The following is a 14,479-nucleotide window of genomic DNA, read 5'->3' on the forward strand; positions in this document are numbered from 1 at the left end:
AAAAGACCATGCACACTGCGGCATAAGTGTGGGAAGAAGAAAATAAAACCGCCCTCACAAATGAAAATATGGAAGCTCTGCTGCACCATCGGTGACTCAGACCTGCTTCTTTCACCCCTGCCAAGAAATTCAGGACACATCCTCTTCAGAAATCCCTGGCCATGTTACTGAAATACCTGCAACTTCCAAATTCTGTCAGAAAGTGCACACATACTCTTTCAAAGTCTTGGCAGCATAAATCGAGAGATTCTGTGAGGAATAATCTGGGGTCTCAGCTTCCTATGGCTCCGTTACACACTCCACAATAGCTCAGCAACAGATGCTGCTGGTAGGAACTCGGAGTATGTACTGCACACAGGAATTTTCACTGAAAAGAATCGCCTTCGCGGTGAAGGATGTTGGAAAGCTCATGTGTGGGAGGAGAGGAAAGGTTCCCATGTCTCCACCACAGCTTCCACAAATTCCCAGTGGGTCTCAGCTGCTCTGAGTGAATACTATTAACTGGCTGTCTGGGGTTCAGGGACAGAGTTAGTTGTTTTTCTCTCAAAAGACTGTGTATGACTTTGTAGATTATAATTACTCAAACTGTTGCTCCTCAGGGGAGAAAGACCTCTCCCCTCTGCTTGACTATTGGCCAACTGAAATCACTGTGGTTTGGGGAACAGGAAAAGGCCAGAGCTGTGACCTATGAAACAGATCTGTGAATCTCTTGGTTTATAAATCCCAGCACAGAGAGACTGGTCCCTTATGACAGCTGCCTCTAAAACCTGTGACCTGACAGTGAACAAAATGTCAAGTCCTCTTAACAAAGGAATCACCAGACTGCTGCTCAAAGAGAGGAAGTTCTCAAGTAGATATTTTGTCATTTAAGTGACACTCTTCCCTACTGAATGCAGGCTTCAGTGCAGCATTTCCTACTATTGTTGCCTAGCATTTGGATTCCTGCTGCTCCCCTCAGGGGCTGGTGATACTTCTCCAGAAGTTTCAAGCACATAATTAGATTGCTCCCCTAGTAAGCAGAATTTCCTGGAGGGGAAGCACATTGCAGCACTGTTCCACAACTTGCCCAGGCTGCCAGCAAGAGCCAAGAAGATGGCTGGTTCTTGAATCCACAAGGATCTGCAAACTCAGCTGGCCCAGACTGCATAGCAGTAAAAAGTATGGCAAGGCTCTGACATAGGACTTGCATGTATTTAATAATATGTTTTGAATAGCAGAGCCCAAAAAGATCTGGGCTGCAAATTGGCAGGAAACTGGACCAATCTAACAGCTTGGTGCTGCCAACAGGCTGTGATCCTATTCCCATCTTCCCCCTCACCCTTCTGCTCCCATCAGAGCCTCCTGCACCTTCCATGGAATTGCTGGGTGTGGAACTCGGCTGAACATGCCAGGTGGCCAAGAAAGCTGACTCAGCTCCTAAGCTCAGGAGATCACTCACTTTTTTTCTGGCTTTGTTTTCTCATGTGAATAGTGAGGTAAACTGACCCACTCTTAAAACTGAGTGCTGGACAACGCTGGCATTGGTGCAAGGCAAGTGTTAATGGCATGTGCCTGTGTGGGAGGGGAAAAAAAGAGGAGCAGCCCCCTTCCAGCAGCAGCAACCTGTTACATTGCATTCAGCATCGCATGAACCCCCACCTTTGGGCCTTGCTCATTGCCAAGTCCTTTTTTTTTTTTTTTTAATTCCAAAACCCTACAGTGGGTGATAACTAATTTATTTTGGGACTCAGTGTGCATTTCAAACAGATTTATTTTACAGGAGGTATGGATGATGGCAACCCACTGGGCAGATAACAGGCCAAACTGTACTTTGGACGATGATTCCAGCACAGCAGAAGCTGCTCTAAATTTGGGCTACTGCTGCCTGATTCCCCTCCCTCCTTACTCACACATTTCTTCTTTTCCTACATGTTTTGGTCTTATGTTTTCCATAGCACTGGTGCCAGTAGAACCAGAAGACAAACTATGTTCAGGGAGCTGACCTAACTAAAATCTAAACCTGTCCTGAGAGATTTTCCCTTGGGAATCTGTTTTCTGAATCAGACCACTGTACAAGTCCATCTCATTAAAGGGATGGGGTACAAATATTTAGCTGATGGTGTAAACAAAGGAAGAAAGCTACTCTGTATTTTTAACAGCCTGTTAGTTTTTTAACATGCATGGTAGGTGAGTTTTAAAACTTAGGCACTAAGAACAAACAGGGAAGATCTCAAAGGACTAAAGATAGAATATCTTTAATCTCAAAGACTTTAGTCCATGAGAGTGATTTAGGTCTCTCTCCCCTTCCAGGAACTGAGGAAGTTAGCTAGTGATGCATCCTTTGTCTACCAACAAAACCTCTGAATGTGAGAGAGCAGCATCTTTTAAAACCAGCTAGAGGGAAAGACAAGGCAGTGAAGAGCTGAGATTCCTCTTCTCATATTTAGAATTCTCTGTGAGTAACATTGGAACTTTTTTTGATCTCTCCTTCCTTTCATTTGTTTCTAGTTTTAGGTAACTAGCTCTGCCCTGGGAAATAAATGTGTCCTGCTGAAAAGTGGCCTCCAAGGAAAAATAGGCAATGGCTTAAATATCCAGTTTTTGTGGGTTGACACTGGCTGGATGCTGCTCACTTACTGCCCTCTGCAGCTGGATAGAGGGGAGAAAATTTAACCAAGGGTTCATAAGTTAAGGACCATGAGAGGTCACTCATCAAACACCATCAAGGGCAAAACAGGCTTGACTTAGAGATATAAGGTAAACAGGCTATAAACAGGCTTGACTTAGAGGTATAAGGTAAATTTGTTACTAATAAAATCAGAGCAGGATAATGACAGGTAAAAAACACCTTAGCTGCCCCAATCCCTCCCTCTTTCCCACCAACTGTGCAAGGAGATAGGGAATGGGGCTTTGGTCAGTTCATCATCTGTGGTTTTTCTCTCACCTCTCAGGGAGAGGAGTTGTTCCCTGCTGCATCGTGGGGTCCCTCCCACAGGAGCCAGTTCTTCGTGGACTTCTCTGACATGACTCCATCTCACCAGCAGCAGCTCCCTGTGACCTGCTGCAATGTGAGTCCTTCCCGCATGCACGAGTCCCCCTCAACCTGCTGTGGCATGGGTCTCTCTTCCAGGGGGCGCAGTCCCCCAAGGATAGGCTGCTGCAGAATAGAGCTGGGCTGTCTCTCTCCACCAGGTCTCCCACTGGACCACAGCCTCCTCCCAGGCAGCCACCCGCTCCAGTGTGGGCTCCTCCACAGGCGGCAGGTGGATCTCTGCATCCCCCCATGGACCCTCCAAGGGCTACAGGGGCGCAGCTGCCTCACCATGGGCTGCACCAGGGGCTGCAGGGGAATCTCCACCGGCTCCTGGAGCACCTCCTGCCACTCCCTCACTGATGTTGGTGTCTGCAGAGCTGTCCTCTCACGTGTTCTTACTCCACTCTTCTCTAGTCACAACCAAAACTGTGCAACGACCTTTGTTTAGATTTCTTCTTAAATATGTTATCACAGAGGTGTTATCCCCATTTCTAATTGGCCCAGATTTGAACACCAGTCCATCTTTGGAGCCAGCAGGGATTGGATCTTCAGGACATGGTTAGAGCTTCTAGCAGCTTCTCACAAAAGCCACCAATGTGGCCCCTCAATACCAAAAACTCTGCCAGGCAAAACCAATACAAATGGCGTTAAATGAAATGTCAAACATTGAAAATTCTGAAGTAAAACAACAAAATGAAATTGAAGAGAAAGGAAGTTGAATTAATCTGAAACTTCAAGAAATTATTGTCAAAGAAACCTCAAGATTTCATTTCCATTCAGAATTTTCATGTTTTCCAATTTCATTTCATGTCATTGTATTTCCTTCCCTGTATTTCCATTTCATTTCATTCTCTGATTTCAAGATTTCATTTCCCTTCATGACATGAAATTCTTCATTCATTCATGAAGGGAAATATAGTCTCATGATTTCAATGAGGATCAATTCAGCAAGTTTGGGACCATTTCATCACAGTTAATGTCATCTCCTTTGCTTTAGAAGTTTTCACTTTCATTCAGAATTTTTTTTTAGCATTTCATTTCATCAATTTCTTCTCCAGTCTCTTCATTTCAATTTGTTCTCTGATTTCAAGAGTTCAGTGTGTATGATTTTGGCAAGGTTCTGTCCTTTTCACTACCCCTCATTTCATTCCCAACCCATCTGTTGTATTCACTCAGTTTCTTCTTTTTTACTTGCTTTTGATTTCATCATATAACCTTTCTAGTTTGTTTGTTTCACTTTCTTCTATGATTTCAAGATTTTATTTCCTTGCATGAAATGAAATTCTTCATTTCATGAAAGGAAATTAAATGAGAAATCAATGAAGGAAGTGTAATAGAAGGACAGGGAAGGAAGTATAATGACATGAAATGGAACTGGAAAAACCAAAAAATTCTGAAATGCAATTAAATTAATGAAAAGGAATGGAAAAAAAGGAAGCAAAACTAATTAAAAGGTATTGAAAGAAAGGAAGTGCATTGAAATGAGTGGAAACTTCATTACATGATTTTCACTGAAACTTTAACATTTCATTTCCTTTCATGAAAAAAAGGAAAAGGAAAGGAAGTCAAATGAGACATCAAGATATGAAGGTAAAGGAATAGATAGGAAAGGAAATATAATGATGTAGTGTTTAGGTCTTGGCTGGGTGGCAGGTACCCACGAAACTGCTCTATCACTCCGCTTCCTAGTGAGACAAATGAGAGAAAAGGATGGAAAACATCTCATAGGTTGAGATAAGGCAATTTACTAAAGCAAAGGAAAACTAAACAAGTGAAAGTTTTTGCTTCAGCACACAGAGTGGTTTTTCTGGAAGGCAAACATTCTGAAATAACAAATGGACCCCCTTCTCCCATAGTGGTTTTTCTGGAAGGCAAACATTCTGAAATAACAAATGGACCCACTTCTCCCTCTCTCCCTTAGCTTTTTTACCTGAGTTGCTGCCCTGTGGTATGGAATATCCCTTTGGTTAATTTGGGTCAGCTGGCCTGGTTGTGTCCCCTCCCAGGATCTTTCCCACTCCCAGCCCCTTGATCGGGGAAGGAACGTTAGAGGGAGAGCACAGCTCAGCAGCGGCCAAAACACTGGTGAGGTATCAACACCTGCCCAGCTACAATGCAAAGCACAGCACTGTGAGGGCTGCTGAGGAAAACATGAACGCTATCTCAGTCAGACCCAGTAACCCAGTCAAAGAAAAAAGAGGGTTTTCCTCAAACCTGCAGTTCCCTTCCCAAAAGGAGACCTCTTAAGCCAGAGCCAGGAGGCTAAGGTGCATGACCATCTCCACCTACAGCAGAGACTTCTAGAAAAAAAACCCAAAACAATGAAGAATCGCAAAGCCAGGAAAAGCACAAGCAATAATAGGAAGCCAAACTTTGTACCTTAATTATAGAGGTGCTCCCCTGAGAAATGGAGGTCTTTGGTACTAGTCCTTGCTTTCAGCATAGATTACAGTTTTTTAATCTACTGACTCCTTAAAGCAAAACACACGATTCCAGCGGCAGGGCTATAGGCAAGGTATTAATTCTCCTTACTTACTAAATTATTTGATTTTTTAAAGCACAAGGCATTTGTACAGTTGTTAATAACGTGCTGCAAATGCCCAACAGCTCCAAGCAGGAGAGAGAATGAATGCTATGTTATTCTAGGAAAATGGATGTGTATTTTTACTGTAGTCATAACAAAGGAAGCTTCAAGCATTTCTGTACATGCCAGTTGGGTTGTTTTTCTCATCACAGATATTCATCTGTCTACAGACTGTAATGTCTTTCTATGTTCATATGTGATGCATTCTGACAGCTTTTCTACAGTTAAAATTTGATATTTCAAGAAATCCATTCACAGTCTGGCTTTGAACATAGCATGTGCAGTTACTTCAGCTTCCGCATCACTTTCCATTTTATTTTCAGAAAACTTTAGTTAGCATATTTTTCCTACATGAGTGAAATTTCAAATTGGAAAGGACTTGTTTCAATTCTCCTTCTCTTAATGGAAGCTTGTCATATCTTCAAAAGATAGAGGAAATGGGGTGTGACTGAGAGTTAGATTCCCTTCCAACATACTGTAACTTCTGGAAAATCAGGTGTCTGGAAGTGAACACGTGAGGTTGTTCCAGCAGGAGGATTGCCAGAGGTCAGTCTGAAACTAGGGACATTGCATGGCTTCTCCAGCTAACCTACTGCTGGTGTTCAGATGTTGAAACAAACCACAGCATTTTTTATTCATAGAAACAAACCTTGAGGTAATCAGGCACATGAGATTAACAGCAAACACTGTAATAAGGACTGCAACAAAGAGACACTAAAATCATAGTTTAAAAAGGGCAAAACTACAGTCTCTGTGAGAAATTTAAGGTTTAAGATTTCTAAGTTTTAATGGCAGAATTTATCAAACTCTGAAACCTTTTCTAGCTGCTTGTGTCAGAACAGAATTTCAATATCATTTCCTTGCATGAACAATCTTAAAAATCTGCATGGAGTCCTTCTCTTGTTCACAAAGTTCTGTAGCATTATTTAATGTATAATAAAGTTCTGTAGGCACAATTTAATTTGTCATTTCTTTTTTTTTTTCTCAGCACCTGTGTTCAGGTGAGGAAGAGGAACTTGGTGAGAAGGGAGGATTTTGGATGGAGGATTATGGATTTAGGATTTTATCTCTGCAGAGTCTGGTATGGTCTTTTGTTTTGAGACTGCACTTTAGTACCTGGATTGTCTCTTGGTGAGAGACAGGCAACTTTTAGTCTAGGAAGATGACAGAACCAATAGTACATGTGAATTCACAAGCCAGGAGCTTTGTGTGGGTTTCTCATAGGAAAGGGACAATTTTGGAGGCATCTGATAGCCTGAGAGAAGTAGAAATCTCATAGAGATAGAATAGCCTTTTCACAGAGACAAAAGCAAACCTGTTTATGAAATATGTTTGCTGAAAAAATAAATTTTAAAACTTGTATTATAGATATTTATACAATATATAAAGACAGGTACTGTGAGTTAACAGAGAAAGAAGACCTAACATCTCTAAAAGAACACAAGACATGCGACTACATGCAGAATGCATGTCTGGAACACTAACATTATGTTCTCTGCTTGGGGGTCTGGAGGAATGTGTCATGGTTGTCTTCTGGCCTGAGTATATTTCCCAGGAATCAAAAGTGCAAAGAAGTGGGTGAGGCAGAAGGACAGACTGGTGCACACCCAAGGCTCACCCTGATATACCAGATATATGTTTGGACTTGGGACTGCTGCAGAGGCACTCCTGCATTCTGGTGTTTACCCCGTGAGATTGCTTGATTTTGCTGGCATGTAACAGAAAGGTGCAGCTAGTCCTGTGAGGAAAAGCACAACACAGTGCCCTCTCCACACTAACTTGTCACCTACACTGGCCAGGTGGGGAGTTGGAGCTGTTGGGTGACTGCAGAAGGACACCCTACAGTGCCAGTGGAATGGTCGTATCAGAAGCAACCCAAATAGTGCATACAATTCTATAACACAATTCTATAAACTGCCTACAATTCTATAAACATCCTGCCTGCATCCATGCTGAATGCACTTCCATTCTTGTGAAAATACCCAAAGAACAGTAGAACTACACTGTGTTTTAAAGGACAAAATGTCACAGCTTGGAAGGCAGAAGCACTTGGCAGAGTTATCAGCATCTAGAAGAAATGTATTTGAGCATTCCTAGCACAAATGTGTTCTCGGGTACTCTGTCCTGCAAGACAGAGGAAACTGCCAGGTTCTGTACACTCAGGCCATAATGTACCAAACAGCTTAAATATGTTTTTAATTGCAAGCAACAAGCCCAAAGCCCAAAGTTAAACACAGGGAGAGCCATGCTATTGAACTGAGGGAAAGAACCCCCAGCACTTCACAAGGTCAACCCTTAGCAAAATTTGACCTTGATTTCTTGAAGTACCATAATTGTTCATGTGTCTTTGAGCCTCGAATTTGGAAATGAGGGTGACTGTTATTTCAGGGTGTATGACTCAGGCCCTGAGTAACCAGAACAAAATCAGAGACAAGTGAGAATTAGAAGCACAAGGGATACTGTGGGGGAAGAAGCAAGTCACTGAGTAAGAGGGTTCCCTGAGGTGAACTCCTTGCCACACTACCTGCAAATGCTTATAACTCACTCCTGTGGCATTCTTTTCATTGCCACCTTTATTACCAGATAACCTAAGTGTCATTTATGAAGCACCTGGGGACAAGAAATACATGCGATCCCAGCCTGGACACGTTCCCTTCTCCTGTAGTGACTACGCAGCTCTTCCTGGGATGGGGCAGGGCGAGGCAGGCGGTATGAAACGAATTTGGTGAGGTTAAGAGAGAAGAAAACATGTAAATTATTCTCCTGTCATGACACTTTGTGAGGTCTGTAAAGATGTGACAGATTGTACTGGTTGCTTTTCATATTCTGCATTCCAATGTGCTTTTAGCATATATGCCTTATGTGCTCAAGTTCATGCCTACAGAGCGGCTTTCAACGAAGCAATGCCAATTGTCATTTGCATAACATATGAAATTTTGACAGGCAGCGTGGAGCTGGGCAAAGTTCTGCGCCTTTACGAGGTCCAAGAAACAAGTTCTAGCACAAGAAGTTTATATTAAACAGGTAAAAACCCCAGAATAATTTCCAAATACCGTGGATATCAGGGATACATTTATCTAAATCATGAACTCTTGTCAGATTACTTTCACTGACTGCCACCTATCTAGTATAAGGTGGCATGGTAAGACTGCGTCGCTTTTGATGATCTCATGTCAGTACTATGTTGCAGTTTATGTTAAAAGGAGACATGATATTAAAAGGAGACATGATATGAACTGTAGTGAAGGTTTTCCCACTAGAGGGGACTTTGGTGTGAATTTAACATAGAAATCACCTCAGAAATCAGAATGGTTTGGGCTGGTGAGGACCTTAGAGACCATCCAGTTCCAACCCCCTGCTATGGGCAGGGATACGCTCAACTGGATCAGGTGGCTCAGGAGCCCCACCCAACCAGGCCTTTGAGACATTGTCTCTGGTTCTTCAATGACAAGGCTGTTGAGTGGCTTCATGCCTTTTGGAAGCAGATAAGGCGGCTCCCTAAAGAGCTCCACCTGAAAGCATCCACATGAGTCACTAACGAGGAATGTCTTTTCAATGGGCTTTAAGTATCTGTGCTGGTGGATGAACAAAACTTCAGAAACAACTCTTCACTTGGCTTACCACCTACCCTTAAACAACTCATCTACAGACACAGTAACTCTGCCAGCACTTAAATTACAGCAGAGTTTATTTCTGCTAATGTTAATAAGATACGTTAATATCCAAATAAATGGCAGAGCCCTGAAGAAGAGATCCATGCAAGGCCTGTTTCACAAAGGACAGACCACTACTGATTGTATTCTTTCCCAGGCTTAATAGCTATGAACTCTCCCCTCAATTCACATGGAACCAGCACTGTTAGTAGTTTGTTAGATTTCAGAATGTCCCGTGGGATCTTATTTGGCTGCTGAGCATAAGTAATTCTGTAATTGCTTTTGGAATAGTGCATCATACTGTTTTCTCAGCTGCCAGTAAAAACTTTCCTCAGTTCTCCCAAGACTTGTCTTTCATAAGGAGTTTTACCTCTGTCCATCTCCAACTGGTTGGAGAGAAACCACATTTTTATTTTTTGCTCATGTAATTTTACCTAAATAAATCTTCCATTTTATCTTTACCCTAGAACTCAGTCCTCACAACTAATTTAAGCCAGGTACCTCTATTTCTGGTGGGTGTTCTGCTCTTTATGAATCTCGGGACAGAAGCTGATGCTGATGTCAGCTGCAGGTATTTGAAAACTGTCTGGAAGTTGCCTTAAGCAGGTGAAAATCTGAGTAGCATCTTGGAGATTAGAAGATGAACTCACCCAGTTAAAAGACAGGTGACCTAGTCTAAATGTGAAGAGATGACAGCTTTATCTTTAGCAGGCAATGGGGCACAATAAAAGGATGAGGGAGATGTGGGAAGAGATTCATTCTAAGTAAATTACAACTCCTATCAGCCTAGCTGGAATTCAGCATGTGGGAGAGCAGGGACTGCAGCTGTCAGCATTGCCCTTGGATTTTTTGTGAGGGGAAGTAAACAACTCTAAATTTCAGCCTGGCTTCTACAGAAGCTTGTGTGGGTGTCCCAGTAGTTTTTGGTAAACAGTTTACAGCAGGAGCCACCAGGAAAATGAGATTTTTTTTTCCCAAATAAACAAGTTTAACTTAATGAAGGCTCAAAATTACTATGTGTTGGGGGGTTACCCCAGGAGTCTCATTATCTCTAATTGGATGTTTTATTTCATGAAGTAGTCAGCATTAACTTTTAGCTTGGTGAGGAAAAAATCTCATATTTAATTGCCTCAAAATTTTCCTTTATTCCTGGGAAGACTTGGCAGGATTGTAAATATCCCTAGTGGCCAAGCTGTCAAACAAGCTTTTCCTTTTCAAAGGACATTCTTTTTTCTTTCTTTCTTTCTTTCTTTATTTTCCCTCCCCTCACTATCCAGGGCCAATTTTGGTTCTCTTTCCCACTCAACACCTCCTACTTCATAGGCAGCACTGGTCCCCAAGCCCTCCAGCAGACTGAAATCAAGGACTGCTTTCTGCCTGGGTGACTTCCTGTCTTGAGGGGCTCTGCGCCCAAATTTACACCAGAAGAAATCAGCGTAACTCAAGTTTAATATAGCTCAAAGCAGAGCTAATTCTGTGCTGAAACAGTCTGGAATGGCATACCAAACTCTGGTTTTCGCCATATGTACTAGTGTTTCACACTCCTTCCCCCCCAAAAAAATAAGTTTTGGCTCATAGTATTATCTATTTTTATCTCATCTATGACCTATTCTAAAATTACACCAGTTAAGCAAAGCCACCTTTGTCATTTCCTGTCTTATTGGTCTAAAATTGCTATCCAACATAAGCAAGCAGGAAAACATAGATTTCTTTTTAAATAGAAATAAGAAATGGATGATTTATCAGACACATTTCAAAATATTAATGGTGTAAAGACATCTTGACAAATGAGGAACGATTATTCTCATCTTCCCAGACCAAAGTACAGCTGTGAAATCCTTCCAAACAGTGCTCAAGATGTTTGATTTCTATTTTAGTTCATATTTGACAGAAAAGATTTTATTTTTACATTATTTAGGGGAAGTGGGAATGAGTATTTGTTCTGTCCTTTTTCCTTCTTGCTCTCCTTGCTTATCCTCCTGCCCTTTTATTTGTAGTGATTGCAATGCTTTATTACACATGGTCCTGAGAGCCATCAGGAGTTATGTATCTTCTGTAGTCAGTATTTTTCCCTATTATTTTAAGGTGTGGTAAACCCAGCTGTTGCCAACTGAACACTTGAGTCTAGTGTCTGGAAAGTATAAATTAGAAGATAGCTGAAAAACACTGTAGCCCAGAAAAAAACAGATTTTAACTGAAGCACAGACCTGCTTTGGGCTTCTTAGGTGAGATTCTCTACAGCTCAGCTTCCATGTTCTAAAGTGATCCTCTAGTTAATGAAAAAAAAAAAGTAGGAATACCTGAAGTTAAGAAATCGCAGTATTATGTTGGAAGAAAAGGCTTTGCACTAGAGGAATCCTAGGTCTGAATTGCACTGAATTATGAATAAGAGAAGGGGAAAACATCACTTTTCAGCAATAGCCCATAGTCCCATGAAATTAGTTATAACTAAAGCCATGCTCTGAAGGCATGGCTCCATATTGATAAGGTTAGAGTTCACTCTCTAAAACAGAAGGAAATGAACACCCTCTCCCAAATTAAATATTCTTCAGTCTGGTTATTGAGTTGAAGTGGCTCATGGACCATATGGCAAACACCAAGGAGGAGCTAAGGGTGGGTGAAAATCTGCACTTGGGACATGAGAAGCTAGCAACACCTCAGCTTCTTGCCCTTGTGAACTATTAGATCAGATCAGCTGCTCCTAGACCTGTCTAGAGGAATCAGTTTGCTCTGCAGATCATCACTTCAAGGCCCATTCTGGAAGAGAAAAGACTCAACCAAACAAGATAAAATAAGCTATTTTTGCTTGTGCAAGCAGGTAGTTAACAATACATTCAGTATGCCATTGAATAGACAATCTGAAATGAAAGAGCTCTGAAATGTCTAATATACTCCATGTGCAAAGATCCATGTATGGCCACACAAAATAAAATTTTCTCAGACTACTGGAAAAATTTGGGAACAATACTGAGTTATTCAGGCAGGGCGTGATCTTTAAAGAAGCAGGTCTGGCGCAAAACCAACACAACTATGAAAGAAGTTTACCCAGGGGAAAGTAGGAGAAAAGCACTGAAGAACTGAGGTAACAGAGGAACCAACACTGGGGGAACAGAGGCTCTGTTGTTTTTAAAGGCAAATATTTCAGAAGTCTATTCAGCAAATTATTCACTCAGTCTTAAAGTAATCAGCCCCAAGGGACAAGTTTGGGGCACAAGCCCATTTCACCCAGCTTTTCCCTTTGTCCTGAAGGAGATGACCCCTCTGGCATGGTCTGAATGACTTTCTGTGTCTTGGCACAAGCAGGCATTGCCTGATACCTCTGGTCTCACCCTGTGCTCCCACACAGAGGCACGAGCACAACAAAGTCCCTGCCTATTCCACTGCACTCCCCAGCCACGGCTGCATGGCCAGGGCAAGGAGAAGGAAAGCACTGGGCAGCAGAAAGCAGACAGTTGTCCATGTTGCCTGGAAGAGGGACAGAAATTTGAGAAGGAGGGAGAGAAGGGTGGCTGCTCCAGGGAAAGATGTGTGGTATTGGCTTGGTTGGATGGGAGTAGTGCTGCTGTGAAGAGGAAGGGAGGGAACAAGCTCCCAGGCACAAGAAAAATGAAAGATCAGGCTACAGAAATCACCTATAACAGATATTCACAAACCTGTCAACTTTGGGTGACATCTGTTAATGCTGCAAGCTTTTAGCTCAAGTGAAAGCAGCATTATTGCCCTGAAATATAACACAAGTGCTTCAAGTCTAAATAATTCAGATGTCAAAATGAGTATGAGGAAGAAAATGATTTAGTGGAAGGACTGCTTTGTTTTTGATGTCGCTATTTCTATTTATGCACCCATACAGACACTAACAAATCAGTGAACTGGATGCACAAGCAGACACCATCACTGATTACATCTTTCCCTGAACAAAAGCAAGGAAATAGAGGAGGGGGAAAAAAAGCAAGCAAAACTTATTTAAAAGGCAGAACTATTTGGTGAGATTTTATCTGCTATGCAGTTTAAACAGAATTTCCAAATGATTTACAATCAGAATGTTGAGGGTTGTTGGGCATTGCGAAGGAATTTTAAATAACTCCTGTTGGCAAAGTTTTTTTCTCAGAGTTGCCAAATCTCATTGCTTTATCACAAATCTCATAATGTTGAATTGCTTATTTAAATCAAAATCCAAAGAATTACTGACTAATGAGTTTCTTGCCTTTTTTTCTTCTTTAAATAAATGTAAATTTCTCAGGAACACACTTATTGCAGAAGGTTTCACTTATTGCAGATAATCAGAGTAAATACCAGAGCAGTCAGAGATGTTATTGTTCATGTAGGGTAGTATTGTTCATGTAAGCCTTTCAGGCCTTTCTCTAATCAGGGGAGAAGAAAATTGCTGTTTAGAGGCAGCTGCCTGCTGACAGCAGAAGGACACGGGGTCTGCTGGGGCTCCCTGTTGTTCTGCTTGCCCTGGTTAATAAACCCTGGCCCCAGATTAGCTCTCACTCTGTGCTCCTTCACCTTCCCTCCACCCTGCCCTCTCAGGGGTCTTTCCACGTTACTGAAAATTTCATTAATATAAAAAAATTCCATTGACTTCACTGTGACTCCACCCAGATCGAGCAGCCCGTTTGACCAGCCCATATAGAGCAGCTATAATTAGAAAACCCCCACAACACAGCAGTACTTTTTAATTAATTCCACTTCTTCTAGGGCTGGGGGCAGGATTTGTGCCTATTACCTGCCCTGACCATTGTGTGCAGAGGTCCGTGATGGACACCGAGCTGCCTTCATGGATACGCAGGTGTGCACAGGCAGTGTTGTCTCTGGTCATGTATGGGACAGGCAGCCCAGGTAAAACCCTGACCTTGGTCTGATTTAAAGTTCAGGTTTTTGTTGTGCTTTCCCTAGCAAGCACTTAACCTTCTTTGATTGTCAGTAAAACACCAGATGTATAAATGTTTTAAGGAGACATGTCAGGACGGAGCCTGGTGCTTCTGGTGTCAAGCAATAGGACAAGAGGCAATGGGCAGGAACTGAGGCACAGGATGCTACACCTGAACATGAGGAAGAACTTCTTTACTGTGTGGGTGACGATGATGTGCTAGAACAGATTGCCTAGAGAGGTTGTGGAGCCTCCCTCACTGGAGATATCAAGAACCCTCTGGATGCAATCCTGTGCAGTGTGCTCTAGGACAACCCTGCTTGAGCAGGGAGGTTGGGCCAGATGACCCTCTGTGG

Source organism: Zonotrichia albicollis, chromosome 2 (assembly GCF_047830755.1).
Source record: "Zonotrichia albicollis isolate bZonAlb1 chromosome 2, bZonAlb1.hap1, whole genome shotgun sequence".
Lineage (NCBI taxonomy): Eukaryota > Metazoa > Chordata > Aves > Passeriformes > Passerellidae > Zonotrichia > Zonotrichia albicollis.